Source organism: Apium graveolens, chromosome 4, assembly GCF_009905375.1.
Source record: "Apium graveolens cultivar Ventura chromosome 4, ASM990537v1, whole genome shotgun sequence".
Taxonomy (NCBI): domain Eukaryota; kingdom Viridiplantae; phylum Streptophyta; class Magnoliopsida; order Apiales; family Apiaceae; genus Apium; species Apium graveolens.
The window spans coordinates 311,519,020-311,530,708 of NC_133650.1; positions in this window are offsets into that span (position 1 = coordinate 311,519,020).

The following is an 11,689-nucleotide window of genomic DNA, read 5'->3' on the forward strand; positions in this document are numbered from 1 at the left end:
GATACAAATACATAAGTAATCCAAAAATCATCATGAATAGTTCTAACTTCTAATACTTATTCATAATTTTTGGATAAATTATTGTAAATTTTTGGTTGTCAACTATCCAATCTTTACTCCCAATCATATAGTTATGAATAATCATATAGCTACAAATAATTCATCTAAACACTAATTTTTTTTAATGGAGAAATTGAAGAAAATATGTCAATTTAGAACATTAATTACAAATAAAGAAATATTTAAATCTTTATGCCCTTACATTGATCAGTCTTTGAAGATAAGGGTACATCTATAATATGTAAAATGCAAAAACGGCAGGCAGGGAATAAATTTAAATATATGAGAAAATTTAAATATATGGAGTAATACACATGGTAAACTTTGGTCATCCCAGTCTTAAAAAGAATAATCTTACATTTCATTCAGTTGTTTCTATATATTGTTTTCGAACTTTGACATTTGATAAGCACTTAATTAAATACCAATAATGAAATCCGAAATAAATATTAAAGAAAAAAATATTTTATATTTTAAAACTAATTTTCACGGGGAACAATTATTTTATAATCATATTTTAATTAAAATATGTATAAGTATCTTAATGTTAATTAAACACATATTTAATTTTTATATATAATCTTTTCTAACATTAATACATCTTTAAATCTCATCGTTAAATCTTTAGTATACCTATTTTATTTTTAAAAACCTTATTACAAAACTTTACATTAATGAAATAATTATTGGAATTGTATTTAATAATTATTATTATTTTACATACATATAAAATAAACACATATAACTATTTTAATTAAAACTTATACTAACAGAAAAAATACTGGATCTAATATTTAAAAAACTATATTAATTGAAATACAATTAATAGACAAGGATATAAAAACATAAAAAAAATATCAAAATGTTAAATATTAAATATTAAAAATAATACAAAGAAATAAAGTTAGTAAACAAATAATAATATCAAGAAATAATTGAGAGAATTACCACATTGCCATAGTCCAGCAGGATAGCAGAGTCACAGAGAGAAAAATAAAGTTGTTTTTTCGTGGTGTAAGTCAAGGTGGAGATTGATCTCGTGAGAATTTGATTAATATCGGGTGGTAAAAATTTGTTCCATAACTCATCCGAATCACTGGCAGCCCTCAATTCTGTTGAAACACCTGAAGCTCTACATGTATCCTTGGGTGATGTGAATGATAATATTAACGATACGCTATTCTCCTTAAGGTGCTCCATCTTAGTTCTTTTGTGATGTATGATTTCCTTCCCCAAATTTGTCTTAAAGTTGATTGTAATGAAATAATTTTTTTTTATTATCTTTGCTCCCTTATTTTTAATACCTACCAGAAAGGTTTAGATGTTTCTAGATTTAAGCTAAACGGGCCTATACCTCAAGGTCCATCATGACCCATATTTTTTAAGGTCCAAAATTTTGATGACCGGTCTACACAGCTCATTTGAAAATAAAATGTTCACAAATTATTTAAACTAGTAATCATAAAACAATTCTACCAATTAAAATTTAGTACACACTATATTCTTACAAGTATAACAACATGGCAAATTATTTTTCTTTAAAGTTAGATTAATAGAGAAAAAAACACTAGTATGCCGGATTCTATTGATCTTACATTTCCCAATTTTTTAATCTCAATAACAGGTTACTCTGGACGATCACGATTAACAACTTGAACAAAAAAATGTCTTCTCTCTCAAAGGTTAACAGCTATGGGGTTGCTTCCAACGGGAAAAAATTTCAAAATGAGGGGACTAAGGAAGGTGAGTTGAAGGTAGATAAGAAGGGGTTTAGTTCTGAGAGCTTTAAACGGAAGCTTTAAATCAGATCCATTGGAGAAGCTTGAAAGGTAGGGGAGGGTTGGAATGGAAGGAGAAGAGTAGAAGTGTAGGAAAAAGTCAAGGTGAAAAGGGAAATGTCAAGACTTATGCGCAAGCATTAAAGAATGAGAAAGACAAGATGGTGGATGTCAAAAGAGTTGTGGATGAAGGGGAGTGGCAAATGGTGCAAAGGAAGAAAAAGGTAGGGAAAGCAAGAATGGAGTCAAGTTTCACGATTTTTCTGTATAATATTCCGGGAGAGTGCATAGCTAGGGAAATTTGGAATTGCTTGAGGGGTTCAGGGGTTATTTTGGATATAATTATGCCTGGAAAAAGGGACAAAAGAGGGAAAATATATGGTTTTGTCAAGACAACTTCGGAGCTTGAAGCCGGTACAATTATTCTTAATATTAAGGGAAAGGGGGATTTAGGATCTTATATTTGTATGAGTCTTAATGATAAAAGGTTAGTAGAGATCAAGGAAAAGGAGATTTTAGGGTGTACAAAGATAATGTGGTTGGGTCAAATCAGATTAGGAATAGGGATGACTATAATAATATTAAGAAGGATGTTGTCAAAATGAATGCTGAGGTTGGAAATAAGCATGAAAATGGAAATCAGGAGAAGGAGTTGGGGGTTGAAATGTTTGAATATATTGAAGCAGTAGTAGATAAAGAAGTTGAGGAGGGTTTATATGATACCAAAGTGGCTTTCTCAAGAACTGATAAATCAACGAGCTCGTTGCAAAATAAGTTACGATTAGAAAGATAGAACAGGTCAATGTAGTGGGATTAACTTCTCGAAAGTTCTTATTAGCTAGTATGCGTGACAAGGGGTGGGAAGAATATGCAGATAAGCTTTTTGAGAAATGGTTTAGGAGTCTGAGAAAATTTAAAGATGACGATCTGGTTATTCCCAGGACAGTATGGTTACAAAGCTATGGGATCCCAATGAATGTGTGGTTAGAAGAAAATTTGAAGGGCTATATGAGATGGTTGGGGGATTGGATTAGTTGGTCCTATCAGAAAGATAATGAGAGTGAGTTTTTTAATCCAGTCATTTGTATATCTACTACAAGAAGGAAAAAGATTGCAGAGTCCATGAATATATTAGTGAAGGGAAAGCTTTATCCAATTAAATTTGTTGAAATTGAAAATGGGAAGGAGCTGAAGAATAAAATGGGTTCAATGAGTTTATCTGAAGGAGAGATTATATCAAAAGTTATGAAGGAGCATGGTAGAATGGAGTCAAAGGATAAGGACTTAAAAGTAGATAGGGAAGTGAGTACTAGTCAGGCTGTGGAATCCAAAGTTGTAGTAGTAAGGGGAGTCAAGGCTACTCGAAAGGAAATGTAGGTGTTCTTCAGGAACTTGAATTGCGTAAAAAGGTGGAGGTGTTGGAGGTGGATGGAAAAGTGCATGAGGGGAGGTTGGTTTTGTTAAATAGTCAAGCTGTAGAAGAAGTGGTTAGAACAAACTCTAAATCAACTAGTAAGGATTTTTTAAGTGAGCTGAAGTCTGGAGAGACAAAGAACATAGTGGAAAAGTCTGACAGTTTAGAGTCTGGTGTTTTTACTGGTACTTCACAAGGTACTTTGTGTAATAAAATTATTAAGCTCAAAGTCAAAGGAGTGGGTAGACCTAAAAAGAAAGGTAAAAAGTTTAACAATCCTTTTGACTTGAAAGGAAGTGTTAATTTAGGATGTAGGAAGTATCTTGGGAGAAATAATAGGTTAGGCCCTTGTTTAGGGTTTGGAGGTAGTTTTGTGACTTTGTCAGGAAACAAAGAGGTAAAAACGAAAGAAGCTGCTAGAGAAATAATAGATTGTGCTGAACAAATTGGGCTAAAGGTGTTAGGGGATAGAGAGAAAGTTATTATTGGGATAGCAGAGCAGCTGCAAAAAGGAGAATTGTAAGATTGAAGTAGTAAAGAAGTTGTACTGTAGTAAAAGTAAACCATTATGTTAGTAAAAGATATAAGAATAATATCTTGGAATTATAGAGGGTTGTGTAATGGTGTGAAGAGAAGAATGGTTAAAGATATGATCAAATCTATAAGAGTTAATATACTGTGTTTGCAGGAAACAAAATGTATGGAATGGAATAAATTTTGGGAGAAATCCATTTGGGACAGTGGTCTGGTAGGATGGCTTATACAGAATTTAGAAGGTTTGTCAGGGGGACTGATTTTAGCATTGGATAATTTGTGTTATAAAAATTTAGGCTCGGCTTCAGGAAAAACTTGGCAGTGGGTTCAGCTCAAATGCATCTTAACAGATGAAGTTTTTCATATAGTCAATGTGTATGGTCCTTTAAACTTAAAAGGTAAGAGGTAATTTTGGGATGAGATATCAAAAATCTTACTTATCACAGGAAATGAGTTGGTGTGTGTGCTTGGGGACTTTAATAGTATTATGGATGAAAAAGAGAGTGTCAATTGCACATATAGAAGATTAGATGTGCAGGGTTTTAAAGATTTTATTAAGAATAATAATTTGTGTGAGATTGGGTTGATAAATAAAAGTTTTACTTGGTTTGGTCCTTTTGGAAGGTTTAGTAAGTTAGACAAAGTTCTGGTGAATGATAGTTGGTGTGCTCGAGATAACTGGGAAGTTATGGAAATTAATAGGATGATATCGGATCATAGACCTTTGTTGATGTATGCTTGTAAAATTCTGAATGGTCCAGTGCCTTTTAGGGTGTTTAATTGGTGGCTGTATGATGAAGAGGTTAGGGTGAAAATGGAAAATTTTTGGAAGCTAGGTAAAGAAGCTAGGTAAAGAAGCTAGAATGCAAGTGAATATTCAAGTCATGTTAAAGAAATTTAAGTTGGGAATGAAATAATGGTGCAAAGGAGCTAAGGATAAGCTAGAGATTAAGATTAAAGAGGTAGAAAACATATTGGAATGCTTAGATGGTAGTCATGTAGGAGGAGAGGAAGTTGTTAGGTGCCAAGTAAGATTAGGTGATAGTTATAGGAAAAGGGATTCAATGCTAAGGCAGAAAGCAAGGATTAATTGGAATCTGCAGGGGGACAAAAATACAAATTTTTTTAATAAAGTGATTCAGAAAAGGAGATGCAGAAATAAAATTTACAGAATTGTTGTGGATGGAAAGGTTGTAACTGAAGCTCAGGAGGTCAGAATGGTTTTTTACAAGTACTTTAAAGCTATATTCAATTCAAAAAAGATGGAATGTTTGGAGGTGGGGTCACTTATAGATAAAAGGTTAAATAAGGAAGAAGTGTTGTTTTTGGAGGAGATAATAATTGCATTGAAATCATTCAGTAGTGATAAAGCTCCTGGGCCAGATGGATTCAACATGAAGTATATTAAGGAGTTTTGGCCTTTTCTAAAGGATAAAGTGTTGGAAGGGTTTAATTCGTTTGCTAATACTGGATGTCTTCCTATATGCTTTAATTCTTCCTTCATAGCTCTGGTTCTTAAGGTCAGGGTACCAAATAAGCCAAGTGAGTTTAGACCTATAAGCTTAATAAATAGTGTTGCTATAATTTTAACTAAGGTGTTGGCAAATAGGCTAAGTACAGTTTATGATAAGTTATTAGGGGTAAATCAGTTTGGTTTTGTAAAGGGTAGGCAGGCTGCTGAAAGCATCTTCATAGTAAATGAGGTCTACCACAGTATGAAGAAGTCAAAGAATAAAGGTTTGATCTTAAAATTTGATTTTGAGAAGGCTTTTGACTCAGTGAATTAGAGTTTTTTGTTCAGAACTCTAAAGTGTTTGGGCCTGGGGACCAGATGAATTAAGTGGATGGAGGATTTTTAAATGGAGCAAGTGAGCAAGGAATCATTGAGGGCTTACAATTAGGAAAGGAAGTTAAGAAAATTACTCATCTATAGTATGCTGATAATACAATAGTTTTTTTACAAGGAAATGAGAAATCCATTATGGGAATAAAAAAAGTATTACAATGTTTTCAGTTGTTGTCAGGTTTGAAGATTAACTTCCAAAAAAGTAGCATATACTCTTATCATATTCCAAATTCAGAACTTAATTTTATGGCAGAAAGGTTGGGTTGCAAATTTGGATCTTGGCCTTTGGTTTATTTAGGAAGTTAAATTGGTGTTAGCTCAAGAAAGAAAGTTTTTTGGAAATCATTGTTGGAGAAATTTAGGAGTAAATTAGCCAACTGGAAGAGAGATAGTTTGAACCAAACTGGGAGGTTATCTTTGGTTAAGTCTACTTTGGATAGTTTACCTATCTATTGGTTTGCATTACACAAAGTACCAGTAGGAGTATGTAATCAACTAGAAATAATTAGAAGGGATTTTTTTGGGGAAACTCTTCAGGGGATGGAGAAGAGAAAGGTAAAAAGATGTATTTAGTAGCTTGGAGCTTAGTATGCAAGTCAAGGAAACAAGGAGGATTAGGCCTGAGTTCATTGAAGATTAGGAACTCATTATTGCTTTGTAAGTGGTGGTTTAAATGGCAAGCTGAGAGAAAGATGGCATGGAATGTATGGTTAAGAGGCAAGTATGGTTGTGGTCAAAGTGAGGGGTTAGAGTTGCTAGGAAAACAGATATCATGCTTAATAATGGTACAGGGCATAATAAAGGCAGTTGCTAAACACTCTGAATATGGTTTTTTTGGACCTAGATCTATGAGATAGGAAGTTGGTGATGGGGATTCAGCTCTTTTTTGGGAAGATCTTTGGTACAAAGATATAACCATAATGGAAAGATTCCCTAGGTTGTACAGTCTTTCTAAGTTACAACAGAAAGAAGTAAGCATTTTTAAGACCTTATGGGATTGTTATGATAGGAGTGGTGAGGTATTTTGGAAAAGGAAGTTGACAATTTGGGAATTAGAGGATCTGAAGGAGCTTGAAGATATAGTAAATGCAGTGAGCTTCTCTGCTAAAAAGGACATAATTATTTGGGTACCAGTTAAGGATACATACAGTAGCAGAGTAGCTTATGAAGTACTGGTCAACAGTGAAGTTGAGAAAGGCAATGAATGGGAACAAATTTGGAAATACAAGGTGCCTGAAAAGGTAAAATTATTTTTATGGAAGGTAAAATCAAAAATTGTTCCAACAAAGGTTTGATTAGCTCACAGAATGCATGAGTACAGTAAATGTAAGGTTTGTTTATTATGTGGTGTTGAGAAGGAGTCCCAAGAGCACATTTTCTGGGAGTGTGTTTTTTAAGGAAGATTTGGATTTTGGTTTTAAGTTGGTGGGGGATAGTTTCAAAGGTATATGTTGTAGATTGGGGTTCAATGTGGAGATCTAAGGAGGTTTTTCATCATGAAGGAATTAGATCAGATTGGAGTACTGTGTTAATAGCTACTATGTGAACACTTTGGAAGCTTAGAAATTAATGTATTTTTTATAATAACTCTCCAAATCACAAACAGGTATATATTCTGTTCCAAAGTAGAGCATTGGAATGGTGTTTGGTTAATGGGGATATTAGCACAAAGAGAAGGGAATGGTGGTTTACTAATCCAGTTGGGGTAGTTACAGCAAGTGAGAAAGATTTTTGGACTGACTTTGTAAAGAAAGGTAATTTTGATATCATTACATGTATAGATCGAAGTTTTAAGAAGGAGATTCAAGGAAAAAATTTAGCTGGCATTGGTGGAATAGTTCAAAATAGTGCAGGAGAAATACTAATGTAGTTTGCAGGACCGGTATTTCTTCTTAGTGTGTTAGAAGTGGAGAAATTTGCTTTAGAAACTCCTCTTGAGTTAATCAAGGATTGCAGGTGGTTCAGTAAGCATGTATTGGTGTTGTCGGATAATGAAAAATTAGTAAAGAAAGTGGATATGGGTTTACTCCGGGAAAAAATGTGGAATGAGAAGCTGTTAGATATTCAGTTAAAGCATATTAATAGAAGGTGGAATGGAATTGCAGATGGGCATGCAAAAAGGGGAGTTTTTCTGAATAAATTGGAGGTGATTAAATAAGAATTTTGTTACGTGTTAGAGTAGTTTATTTTTCTTCGGTTATCAGGATATAGTAAATTTTAGATATTAAATTGCCTAGTTATGATTAGGAGTAGTGTAATTATTTTGCTTGGAGAGAATGGAAAGGTTTTTTAGATACCTTCTTGGAAACTTAAAAGGTTGCGTTAGAGAACAGTTTTGAGGTTGTAGAGTCATTATGACAGTCTCTTGGGGGACTAATTGGGGGTAGTATATAAGTGGCTCTCTGCATGTAGACAATCTCACACTTGCTTGTTAAGAAATTTAGTTTATATTCGTTGGGGAGAGAGTTAAGTTTGAGGTTTACATTCTTGTTTTAGGGTTTTAATGGAGAAAGGGAATATTAATGTTAATGCAAGGTGGCTGATGCCATGTAAGGGGGTGGTGAAGTACAATGTGCACAGTTATTTTTCACATGAAGCTTTGCCCAATGGGCGTCATTCGGGTATAGGGGCAGTGTTCAGGGATTATCTAGGGGTCATTGTGCATACAACTGGTGGGTCTCTGGGTTTGGGTGATTAGAGGGAGAATGAGCTGCATGCATTGTTTGAAGGGCTTAAGGAAGCATACTACAAGGGATATAAGAGATTGATTTTGGAAACTGATCATGTAGATGCGTATTGGGAGTTGCTTAACTCTCCGGTTCATGGTGGTAGGCCTCAATAAGCTCATGTATTGTGGCAGTTAAATCAAAGGAAGGTTGATAGGAACTTTAAGTGTGAACTTAGGCTGGTTGATAGGGAAGCCAATGTTCTAGCGGCTTATTTGGTGGAATATGGGGCTAACCATTGGGATAGGATGGTTATTGTGGAGAGGGACTTTGGAAGAATTGAAGAGTTTTGGTATCTAGACATGGGGCTTAGAAGTATTGAGTAGAGGTTCAGGGCTGTTAGGCAAGGAGAGATTGAGGCTGAGATGCTGGAAGATGAGGTGATGGATCCTCAGGAAGTTGGTTTGCAGAATGGAGCTGAGGACCAGGGAGTTGGGTTGCAGAATGAAGAAGTGGATGTAGATGAAGAGAATTTGGGAGAGCATCAGATTGTGGTGGCTTTGCCTGCTGCTGGGATGCTTGAAGCGGTTGATGTGCAGCAAGGAGAGGCAGAAATGGAGTCGTGACTTGGTGATGGTGTGATGATGCTGCAGGTGGAAAGCTGTTAGGGAAGTCCAATAGTTTTTCTTTTTTATTAATTTGAATTTAATTTTATTTAGTTATAATATTGATTTTTAGTGGTTAATTATGTAGGATGTTATTGGTTTTTTGAAGATAAGTTTGTTGAGCCCATTTTCAATTGGGTTGGTTGTAAGGATGCTTGGGCTTTGTCTTGGGCTTTGTCCCTTTAATATAGTTGGTTGCTTTTCAAAAAAAACAATATTTAGATTAAATAGCTCATTTTTAATTTTATTAAACATTTTCTAAATTTTCTTTTTAACAAAAAAAACGATGTCCGATCGATTATATATATAATAGAGCAAATAGGGGGTTGGGTGAGACAATTTAGTCCAGATTACTAATTTACCCCTCAATAATAAATACAAATAATTGTCAAATTTAATACCATGTATTAATTACACTTAAGTCATTGTTACTCCTTATTAATAAATATAAATAATTTTCATATTTAATAACATATATTAAATACACCTAACTCATTAGTATTAATAATTTTATACATGTTACCATTTATCATTGAATATTAACAACCTATAATTAGATATCTAAAATTTAATAATATTAGCCTATATATATACTAAATTCTTATTATTTTTAAAGACTTTATATAAAATAATTTTATTTTCAGCAAATTAATTTTGTATTTTAGCTAATTCAGAAAATGACAATGTTAGTGTATCAAGTATTAAATTCAAGAAATAAAATAGATATTCTCTATGTATATCAATAAAAGAGTGGGTTATGAGGGAGGTTTATAATAAAGTTAAGATTCTTATTATATGACCAAATCGAATATAAACTAAGTCTGGTTTGAAGATTTTGAATATATATAATAAAATATTAAAATATCAAGTTCATTACAGTTATATTAATATTTTACAATAGTAAGGTGAATCATTTTTTTTTACATTAACCAACTTAAAGTTTTTCAGAGGTATAAGTAAAAGAGTTATAAGATTACTGAAGTGGTATGGAAATCAAAAATTTTGCCAATAAATTGCTACAAGACAACCAAACAATCTATTGAACAAAATCGGAGCATACAACATTTTTGCCATTTTTGATCAAAATCGGCAATTTTCCGATCAAAATTTGACGAATTAAACACACAATTTAAGGCTATGAAGAGAAAAAAAAGGAAGAAGAAATATACTCAGCATCGAGTTGGTGAAGAATGACGATTTTAAATGAAGAAATCAGACGACTGCCGAATAGATACTAAAAAGATAAAGGAAGAGGAAGAGAGATGCGTAAAGATGATTAAGACTCTTATTATTTTAATAAATAATGCACACAAAATAATGTTATAACTTAGTATGGATGTACAAATGCAATTTTATACATCTCAAATATAATTATTTTACTTATATATTTTAAAAAGAATATAAAAATATGTTAGATATTATTTCGATTTAGCATTTCGATAAATTCTCGATTTTTGATAAACCGTAAATTAGTAGTTCAACCAATTTAGTCCATTTTTCAATTTTCATTATAATTTATTAATGGCCAATCTATTAATATATTTATCATAAAAAATGATGTATATTGAAAGATGTATTTATATTATCAATTGTACAATATTCTATTTAATGTGTCGGCTTTCATATCCAATCATTACATTTTCTAACATGGAAAGTAAGATTACCTCATATTCATTATTTTTTGTATCACTAATTGTACCATGTAAACAACTATAATAACTCTTTAATTAACTCCGCAATATTTTATTCTTATGAGTTGTAATTATTTTCATGAGATATTTGTGCTTTTATTTGTATTATATTTTGATCGTATATTTCAATTTCATAAAGAAAGATATTTAGTTAATCGATCTCAATTTCATAAAGAGAATTATTTAGTTAATCGATCCATCCGGAAACAACATGAATATATGGTCGATAATTACAGTCAAAATAACAGCAATTCACATACTATAAAACATGCACGTGCATTGCACGGGCTATAGAGCTAGTTATAAAGAAAAAAGGGAACCTGAGATATAACTGAGGCTTTAATGTTTCCCCCCAACATTTTATTCTCGCCCCACCAAATGTATACCATGTCTTTTTTTAGTCACGACCAGGGTCCGATCTAAAAATATTTACTTCGTGGTGCACCTTGTGGTATCGCCACCCGAGTTAACCCCGTCCCCGGAGAAATTTTTGGGTGGCACCCTCTTGTTTTTATTTTATTTTAACGTGGGCACTTTAATATGTTCTTAAAATTTTTAATGATTAAGAAACATAAAAGAATTATTTTGGGGGGCCGCGTGTTCCTCGATGGCCCTTACTATAATCTCCCCCGTCACAAACTATCTAGTGAGTCTTAAGATTTTGTTTGAGAACAAAATGCTGCAGTTTTGGAAATGTCTTGAAAAACTATAATCCATTTTTAAATGTTCACATGATTTTGTGTTAAATTTTGCACAGTAACATTTAAAGTGAGCTTAGTAATAAATTTAACCCTAGAATTTTCGTTAACTGAGATTTGTTTAATAGACAAACCAAAAAAACATAAAAATTTATTTTGCCAAAGTGAGGTCCTGCTGGCTCAAGATGCTCATGCTTTTATTAATAGATATGGGAGGAAAGGAAGCAAATTCCTAGCTACCTTTATAATAGGATGAATGCATTTCATCTATAGTAATTATGGACTACTTTTGTCATCCTGCCTTTGTTGGAAGAATGAAACATATATTAGAGAAGGG